Here is a 10,328-nt window from a genome sequence, read left to right on the forward strand (position 1 = left end):
CTGTTGAGCTATGGTGTTGATTTTCCACCTCTTTCGCACAGTTGCTTTTTATTAAAACAGTTAAATCATGACTGGAAATCTACCTTTCTTTATAAGTATTTTAACCAATACTAAACTACTGCATGTTTCCATCAATACTTAAACCACCTAAACACATAATTGTACTTATTCCTCAAATTGGACACCCTTTATAAAAAAAAACAACAACAAATGTCTCACAATGTATCATGTCAATATTAATATCCTAAAATAAGAAAGCATTGCATGTGATGTAACAGAGAAAAAAAATAAACAAAAAAAAAGGTCAATAGGCATGTTTCGTTTGCTAAATACTTTATTAAAAGACAGTTTCCTATTTACATTTATATGTTTCACAGAAGTTTGTAATTTTTTACTCTGGGATGGGGATCATGATGTGCGTCCTTGCACCACCCATACCCATACGATCTGGGGCGTATCGGAGCCATTTCTGCACTGCTTGTGCAAAGACAAACTCGGACATAGAGTTTGCCCCTAACTGCTGCGTCAGGCCATCTAGGAAAAAAATACACACACACAAACACAAAAAGTGAATTAGAGCACATGAATAAGCTCTTGTTAACTGTCTTCAGCGGGGAGAAAGTATGTAAACTCCTAGGCTGATAAACATGAAAGTCACCAGGCGTAAATCTGCAAACTGCCGCATTTGATTCCCAAAGAGCTATGAGCTGTGATAAGTGATAAGTCTTAGCATGGTGTGCCGTGTATCCTTTAAAACAAAATAAACATGGGGTCCTCGGGCTGTACAACTACAACCCGAGGACTAAACAAGCCAAAGACCAAAGACTCCATCTCCAGATTAACCGGACATGAAAGTCTTGTTATTAAGAAAGACAAAGTAATATTGCAAAAAAAACTGTAAAACTTACCACCATATATGCATTTGCAGAGCGCTGTATCTTTAAATGCCATTTTTTGCTTTGTCTGGTCCTTGGTTTTTTTCCCTGCCCAGTTGAGTACCGAGGCCAGCTCGTTTGTAATGGCATAAGCCATTACACGGCAGACTCGCACCTCCAGTGTGGTCCCTCCAATCAAGGCAAAGCGTCTCACCTATAGACACATTTTAAGAGATGGAATTAGCGTGTCTCATGTCTTAAATGTGTATGCAAGTGCTTGTGTGTTTAATCAACAGGCCGTTGTTATGTATTTAAATCACATCTGACAGCTATTACACTTTATAGTTACAAAGTGTACATAACCTTTATATACTTACCATTGCCTTATTTGCCTCTTATGATTGAAGAGCTGCCTCTGCATTGTTTAGCTCCTCAATGTTGTGCAAGGGCAAATCCAGAGGCAATACCCCAGCATCTACCGATTCATTGCAGCAGGGATGGCGGATGGCTCTGACCTCCTCACGGAGTTCGTTAACAGCTGTCGTCAGGTCTGACAGCATATCTTTTGTGAGGTCGCATCTGTTTAAAAAAACAATTCCAGAAAGATTAATGGCTTAAGCAGTGAGAGGCGAAAAACTAATAAATAAATAATAAAACGCAGTTTACGTGTGGACAAAAGGTGCAAACGCAAGGTAGGTGAGCGTGCAACGTAAAGTTAGGTGAGCGTAAAGTTTGAATTGAGTGCGAATCGAAGCGGCCGCTTCGATTCGCACTCAATTCAAACTTTACGTTGCACGCTCACGTTGCACGCTCACCTCACTTTTAATGATTGGAGAGCACCCGGGTGCTCTCCAATCATTAAAAGTAACAAAGTCATTGAACACATTTATACAGTTACCTTTACGTTTATCAATCATGTATCACAGATTTACAATTTTTTGTAGTACTATGCTAAAAAGCAACTGCAGAGCGAAAGTCTGGGTCAAGCGCCGAGGCGACGGCAAGAACAAAGAAACCCTCGAAGCATTACAGCTAGCTAGCTTTGTAAGGGAATATAACGGAAAAGTATGAAATGAAAATGTTTTCTTTGTTGACTTTGTTCGCAGTGCAGTTTATTTGTTGCCGGATTGTAAGATGAAAGTAGACACAATTTCGGGCTCCCACATTTTGTCCGAAACTTTACATTAACAAGTTTGTTTGTTTTTTACTGTTATTCAAATGCAACCGTGGAAATAACGAATAGAACAAAAGTCATTCATTCTTACCTTATATTAATCGTGGTGCAGGCCAGTGCAGTGCATGAACTAATGCCTTCTCCGGTCGCTGAGAGTAAATCTAATGTCCCGCTCTACCGTACAAGACAATGGTTACCTGAAGGGATGTACCACTGTGAGAGGGGGGGCTATGGAATAGTCCAAGTGGTAGCAGCTTTAATTTCCCGCGAAACCATAAATCAATGGTTTTTCAACGTGATTGTTGTCACCTTGTCAACTATAAATAGATCAACAATCAACGATGACAGAACAACAGTGAATCAATGTTATTTCAATGTCAGTGTCAGGTTTCATCAGTATTTCAATGTTGTTTCAACATTGGTTTTGTGTTGACATTTCAAGCCTGACGATTCTGATGGTTCAGATGGAAAATCAACATCTGTTCAATGTCTCCTTGCTATCTGGGAAGTGACGACCTTTGACCTTCATCAGGTTTTATTTAATTGTGTTAGAGAAAATCTCATATGCTCTTCATGCAGCTGAGTACATCAAGTGTTTAAAACGGAAGCTGTGCAGGTCTGAGATCAGCAGCTTTGTGAAACACCAAACTGAGGTCCTGTTAATGCTGATATATAGTGACACAGTTACATGAGTGATTAATCCTTTTGTTTTTTTGTCTTTAACTTTATCAATAAAACAGCTTCAGCTTTCACTACAGCACATGTGGTACTTTAACCTTTGCACTGTTTTCATCAGTTCATTTTGCAGTTAACACGTGAACATGTTGGATCATCTGTCTGCTGTCACTGGGTGGTGCTGAGGTCTGAATCTGAGGGCAGCTCCTGTAATCACAAAGACAACAGAACCATCAAACTCAGATATAAATTTTATCCCTCAACATTGAAATAAAGCTGATTCTTCTGTCCTCACACACTCAGGATCTGAAGTTCTTCTCTTACATTTTTTTCAGTATTACAGTACACTACAGTACTTTAATCCATAGTTCCTGATTAATGAGAAGTTACTGAAGTACACGCTTTTAAAAAAAATTGTCTTTACAGATGTGGCAAAAGACTGAAAACATGCTGTTGTTTGCACATATTTAATATTCAGCTCTGCACAGGAGCTGAAGCAGGGTGCAGCCTGTTGCTTTTACAGTATAATACATGTAATAAAAGTACAGTAACGGTAATTAGTGACTGAGCAGCCCGGGGCGTTTCTCTTGATTTCTTTAGTAAATTCATTCACCTGCACAGCTAAACAAACCCTGACAGCCAAGTGCTCATTTTAGATAGCTAGGTCTCAGGAGCTAGCTAAGGATGGTAGTTACGGATTAGCTTACAAACACGTTTAACTTACCGAAAAAGTGCAGCGGGGCCTCGGGTCCTTCTGTCGGGTAGTCCAGTTTACTGAAGAACACCTCAGGCTGTCAGGTTAAAACACTTGGTTGTGTTTTCGTAGCGTAAACGCTGGGCGTCCTCTCAGAGCCTACACTCTATCTGCTATTCGCGAACAGAGATACGCAAGTTTCTCCGTGACTGCAGCTGCCAGTCAAAGCTCTTATGATGACGTTTCACCCCAATTTAACATCACCACGGTAGGAATTAGAATCAAACTTATGGGAAAGGAGACCCCTTGAACATCAATCAGCATGATGAGAACTATTGAAAACAAAAGAAAGAATCTTTGGAAAAAAATTATCTAAGGAGAATTTATTTATTTTAGTCTGACCCCAGTCCCATCCGCTAACATGGAGGAGGCGGGGTTTATGACCTATACTGCAGCCAGACACCAGGGAGCGATAGAGACGTTTTGGCTTCATTTTTGGGGAGCTGTCGCATCGTCCATGTTTTCTACAGTCAATGATTTACAATGATAAGCCTTTGCTACCCATTGGGCATATTAGAGCTACATCTAGCAGGCAAGATACCTGCGCCACAGAGACAACAAGTTTTGTGTCTCTAATCATCCAAACACACATTCAGTACACCACACAAGTCAACAGAGCTTTTGAACTTTTACACACACACACACACACACACACACACACACACACACACACACACACACACACACACACATTGCATTGAATGATTAGGGACACACAAACTCTGCCTCAAACCATTGCAGACTACAGAAGTGCACACAGGGGAAAAGAAGCAAAACTGTCTTCTTTCTTTGATTAAAATGAGGGATGTTCCCATACATGGCTTTAGGAAAACAAAAAATGGACACATTTTTCTTGAATGACCATTAATTTGTTGTTTTGTGTTCAAGCTAAGCTTGTAGCAATTACCAAACCAGGTTTTCTAACCAGGAGGTTCCAATTTAACAAAAATATTTTGGCATTGTGTGTCGAGCTAGAAAAGTTCCCGTTTGAGAGATATATAAATTCATCACACTGGAAAATGTCAGGGATATCATTTACATTAACTGCCAATTTGCATATATATATAAATAAGTAAATGAAAGCTATAAAATTATATACAACAGTTGTAATGAATCACTATCTTATTTATCAATCATTCATACCCCGTGGTAACTCTGGCCAGCTGGCAAGTTTCTACTACTGTATCTATATTTAAAGTTTTTTATACAAACAATATTTTAATGTATATGGATAGTATCACTTAAAACTTAACAATGAGTTGAGAATTTCAAAAAAGGCCGATGTGGGTTGAAACATCAGCGAAGTTCACTTTTTGTTGTGTGTCAGTGTCAGTGTCACTGACATCAGATGAGTTGTTGATTTTTTTGTCACTAGGGGCTGCTGTTTTTGCAAGTGTTTGCATTTTAGGGAAAGTAATAAAATATGAGATTATGGGGTTTTATTTGATTGAATTGACATGATTTTTAAAATACCAAAGAGTCAAAATGATTCCCTAGGCAGTTCTAGCAGATAACTCATAAGATGGGGATGAAATGACATTGCACTAATTTAGAAGCTCTTCAGCCTGGAAAAATAGCTTTTTCCTTTATTAAAAAAGGGAAAAAAAAGATAAAGCTAGGACATACCATCTGCCAATGATTGAGAAAAAACACGACCCGGTTTTCTTTTCAGCACTGTAGCCAGGCTGACCAAGAGTCAAAGCTCCGTTGAACCAACTATTCAATTCTAATTAATTCAGTTTTATTTATACAGTGCCAAATCACAACAATAGTCGCCTCAAGGTGCTTTATATTGGTAAGGTAGACTCTACAATAATAAATACGCAGAGAAACCCATCAATCATATGACCCCCTATGAACAAGCATTCTGGCGACAGTGTGAAGGAAAAACTCCCTTTTAACAGGAAGAAACCTCCGGCAGAACCAGGCTCAGGGAGGGGCAACCATCTGCCATTAAGGCTTGAGGGGAGGGGAGGGAGACTGGGTCTCTTCCACATCATGTCTTTTGTCCTGAAATTCATAACAAGTATGCAGAGACATTACATAGTAAGTAAGAAAAGTGACTGAAGAAGAAATACTCAGTGCATCATGGGAATCCCCCAGCAGCCTACACCTATTGGAGCATAACTAAGGGAGGATTCAGGGTCACCTGATGCAGCCTTAATTAGATGCTTTATCAAAAAGGAAAGTTTGAAACCTAATCTTAAAAATAGAGATAGCCCTAGCGGAGCCCATAGCCGCATTGCCGGCTATGCAGAACAAGCTCTTGCAACGGTTGTGTAGGGATTGAATGGCCCGTAGCAATTGGCCAGACACCCCATACTCCTGGAGCATCCCTGACAGGACACCCTGAGGAACATGGTCGAATGCCTACTCCAACTTCACAAAACACATGTAGACTAGTTGGGGAAACTCCCATGCACCCTCAAGTATCCTTGAGAGGATAAAGAGCCTTCAGGTACCTACACCTATTGCAGCATAACTAAGGGAGCTCTGCCACCAAGGAGTTGTTTAACTGCCTCAGTTACCTCGCTGCCGGAGATTGGCAGGTCATCCCCTTCGTCCCCAGACCCTGCTTCCTCCACAGAAGACGTGCCAGTGGGATTAAGGAGGTCCTCGAAGTGTTCCTTTCATCGCCTGACAATTTTCTCAGTTGAAGTCAGCAGTGCTCCACTCGCACTATACATAGTGCAGATAGAACGCTGCTTTCCCCTCCTGAGTCACCTGACGATTTGCCAGAATCTCTTTGAGGCAGTCCAAAAGTCTTTTTCCATGGCCTCTCCGAACTCCTAACACTCCCGAGTTTCAGCCACTGCCTGCGCTGCGTTCCACTTGGCCTGTTGGTACCTATCAGCTGCCTCCAAAGTCCCACAGACTAACCAAGCCCAGCAGGACTCCTCTTTCAGCTTGGTGGTTCCCCTCACCTTTGGTGTCCACCATTTGGTTCAGGGGTTACCACCAGGACAGGCACCAACCACCTTGCAGCCGCAGCTCAGTGCAATGGAGATGCTGAACATGGTCCATTCTAACTCATTGTCCCCAGTCTCCCTCGGAATGCTGTTGAAGCTCTGCTGGAGGTGTGCATTGAAGATCTTGTGGACTGGGGCCTCTGCTAGATGTTCCCAGCACCCTCACTATACGTTTGAGCACGCCAGGTCTGTCCAGCATCCTCCACCGCCATCTGATCCAATTCACCACCAGGTGGTGATCAGTCGATAGCTCAACCCCTTTCTTTACCTGGGTGTCCAGAACATATGGCCGCAGGTCTGGTGATACGATTACAAAATCAATCATCCACCTGCAGCCTAGAGTGTCCTGGTGCCACGTGCACTTATGGACACTCTTATGTTCGAACATGGTGTTCGTTATGGCCAAACTGTGGTTTGTACAGAAGTCCAAAAATAAAACACAGCTCGGGTTCAGATCTGGATGTCTAGATAGTTAATTGCAGATGAGAAATGCTGAACCAACATTTCTCATCTGCAATTATCCTGACTTCTTACTTGACAGGGAACCACTACACTTCAGGTCTTGGATATCAAAAAGAATCACCTCTCTTATATCACATCCAATAATACCCTGCTGTCATTCTCTGACAGCAGGGTATTATTGCTACTTTGATCTTGCTTTTGATGAATGACAGTTTGAAATATGGCACAGACAACAATCACTTTTTTGAATATTTACAATTTTAAAATGATCATTCTTGAACTCAACCCTCAAATTACGGAAATAATAAATCTTAAATTAACAATATGTAGAAAATAATAAACCAATTTGATTTTGTAATCTCATTATCCACAAAACAATAATAATAGTAATTTTCATATGAGCGATAGATTCTAATACAAGAATTATCAATTTTGAAACTGATTTCAATAGCAATTCATTCTAGATACATTAGACAACCATATTTGCACTTTTTTGCACTGCAAAGCTGTCCAAAAATCATTGCATTGTCTTCTCTACTTGACTATCACTGTGCCTTTACCTCGTAAGAAACATTTCACAAGAAAATAACTGAAAAAAAGAATAAACAGCTTCTCATAGCTTGTAACTGTAAAGTCCTCAGTGATTATGTATAAGTTAAAAAAGCATATGTTACAAATAACCTCTCCATTTTGCTAGTATGAAATTGTTAAAAGATGAACGCTAATAATGTATAAATATATGGTTATTCACACATGTGATAGAGACATTTGGGCCTGTCCATTTTGACACTTACTGCTCAGTTACTCATCAGGTGGACTTGTTGCACCAGATATTTTGTACAACTAATGAGATCCAAATGTCAGGTCATGGGGATCCCCTGCATCATATGAGATGGACCTTGACTTAAATCATTGACAGTGAGTAATTGCTGGCTATATACAACAGCTGAGGTAGGCCACATTCATTACTTATGTGTGCAGCTGTACATTACCATATAGTAGTGTGAAAAAAGTATTGACTTGATTGTAACAATAATAAACACTGATTGTTATACCTGTTTATAGATGTATAGATATATATAGATATGTGTGTGTGTGTGTGTGTGTGTGTGTGTGTGTGTGTGTGTGTGTGTGTGTGTACAGTGGCTTGCAAAAGTATTCGGCATTTTGTCACATTACAGAAAAATCATACATGATTCCAAACATTTTTTTACAAATAAATAACTGAAAAGTGGAGTGTGTGTAATTATTCAGCCCCCTGAGTCAATACTTTGTAGAACCACCTTTTGCTGCAATTATAGCTGCCAGCCTTTTAGGGTATGTCTCTACCAGCTGTGCACATCTAGAGACTGAAATTCTTGCCCATTTTTCTTTGCAAAACAGCTCCAGCTCAGTCAGATTAGATGGACAGAGTTTGTGAACAGCAGTTTTCAGATCTTGCCTCAGATTCTCGATTGGATTTAGATCTGGACTTTGACTGGGCCATTCTAACACATGGATATGTTTTGTTTTAAACCATTCCATTGTTGCCCTGGCTTTATGTTTAGGGTTGTTGTCCTGCTGGAAGGTGAACCTCCGCCCCAGTCTCAAGTCTTTTGCAGACTCCAAGAGGTTTTCTTCCGAGATTGCCCTGTATTTGGCTAAATCCATCTTCCCATCAACTCTGACCAGCTTCCCTGTCCCTGCTGAAGAGAAGCACCCCCAGAGCATGATGCTGCCACCACCATATTTGACAGTGGGGATGGTGTGTTCAGAGTGATGTGCAGTGTTAGTTTTCCACCTCACATAGCGTTTTGCATTTTGGCCAAAAAGTTGCATTTTGGTCTCATCTGACCAGAGCACCTTCTTCCACATGTTTGCTGTGTCCCCCACATGGCTTGTGGCAAACTGCAAACGGGACTTCTTATGGTTTTCTTTTAACAATGGCTTTCTTCTTGCCACTCTTCCATAAAGGCCAACTTTGTGCAGTGCACGACTAATAGTTGTCCTATGGACAGATTCCCCCACCTGAGCTGTAGATCTCTGCAGCTCATCCAGAGTCACCATGGACCTCTTGGCTGCATTTCTGATCAACACTCTCCTTGTTCGGCCTGTGAGTTTAGGTGGACGGCCTTGTCTTGGTAGGTTTACAGTTGTGCCATACTTCCATTTGCAGTTATGTATTTGTAAAAAATGTTTGGAATCATGTATGATTTTCGTTCCACTTCTCATGTGTACACTACTTTGTATTGGTCTTTCACGTGGAATTTCAATAAAATTGATTCATGTTTGTGGCTGTAATGTGACAAAATTTGGGAAAGTTTAAGGGGGCCGAATACTTTTGCATGTATATATACATACACATATATACATACATATGTACATATATACTTACACACATATATATATACATATACATCTATTAAGAGACAGAGAGAGAGAGAGAGTTTAGATGGCATGACACAAACCATAATTGTTACTAGATAAAGTCAGACTTGAAATATCATATTGCCAGTGAATGTCTCACCAGGGGCACCAAAGGATCTGGAGACAGTGCTGACGCTGACAGCAGAAAGAGGGATGACAGGAAAGAGTCAGTAAGACAATTGGAATGAGCTCTAACAGAAACCTTGCAAGACATTGCAAAAAGTCTTAGATTTAACAGAGGGTGTTTTTCGTCTATCACCTTCCACTGTACCACTCAGCTGTCAATCACTCCACAATCTGAAGAAGTTACAGCTTTATTCATGAGGCTACTTGGGTCGAAGCTGCCATGCAGCAGTGACATTCAGTGATGATGAAAAAGCTGAACTTTATCTACATCTCTTTCTCAATTCAAATAGCTTTATACAGCTGCTAAAATAAGTGATTCAGATTTGTCTCCCCTTGTACTTGACATCTCTTTCCTAACAGCAGTACATTAAGAAGGCTATGGGTTTGAGTCTGTCATTGAAATCAATGAAAAAGCTCAGGAACTCTTTTAGAAACTACACTGCTTGTCATACAAAAAAATTACAAAGCAGACTATTGAGCAGCTATAATCTTATGTTAGACAACAATGGGACAACACTTCTCTCCCAAAAGTCCAGCTATCCAGATGTTTGTAGAGTGATGTTAAAAGAAAGGGGAATACTACATGGCCCCCTATATATATATATATATATATATATATATATATATATATATATATATATATATATATATATATATACACAAGTATATAAGATCATAGAAGTATATAATCTGTATATATATACTGTATGTACTGCTTCACTTGGTGTGGCACACTTACAACACCAGTCATTAATTTACAATGTCCTCTTAGAAGTCAGACAAACAGCAACATCTCTGTCACAATAAATAACTTGGACAGCAGAGAGAAACAAATCTCCGGAGGCCTCTCAGTGTGCTTTGGAGGCACTGAGTTAAGTCAATTTAAA

At 40.1% G+C, this 10,328-nt stretch overlaps 1 long non-coding RNA gene across 1 annotated transcript; it reads right to left on the reverse strand.

Annotated features, from left to right (window-relative positions):
- Nucleotides 1-369: 369 nt before the first annotated feature.
- On the reverse strand, nucleotides 370-1,447 carry LOC148106089 (uncharacterized). The gene is made up of 3 exons (XR_015720729.1): nucleotides 1,253-1,447; nucleotides 909-1,089; nucleotides 370-534 (listed from the first exon to the last, which is right to left on the reverse strand). It is a non-coding gene; the product is annotated as an uncharacterized LOC148106089 (long non-coding RNA).
- Nucleotides 1,448-10,328: the final 8,881 nt, after the last annotated feature.

The sequence above is a fragment of the Neolamprologus brichardi genome, chromosome 2 (assembly GCF_056152115.1).
Source record: "Neolamprologus brichardi isolate AB-2024 chromosome 2, ASM5615211v1, whole genome shotgun sequence".
Taxonomy (NCBI): Eukaryota; Metazoa; Chordata; class Actinopteri; order Cichliformes; family Cichlidae; genus Neolamprologus; species Neolamprologus brichardi.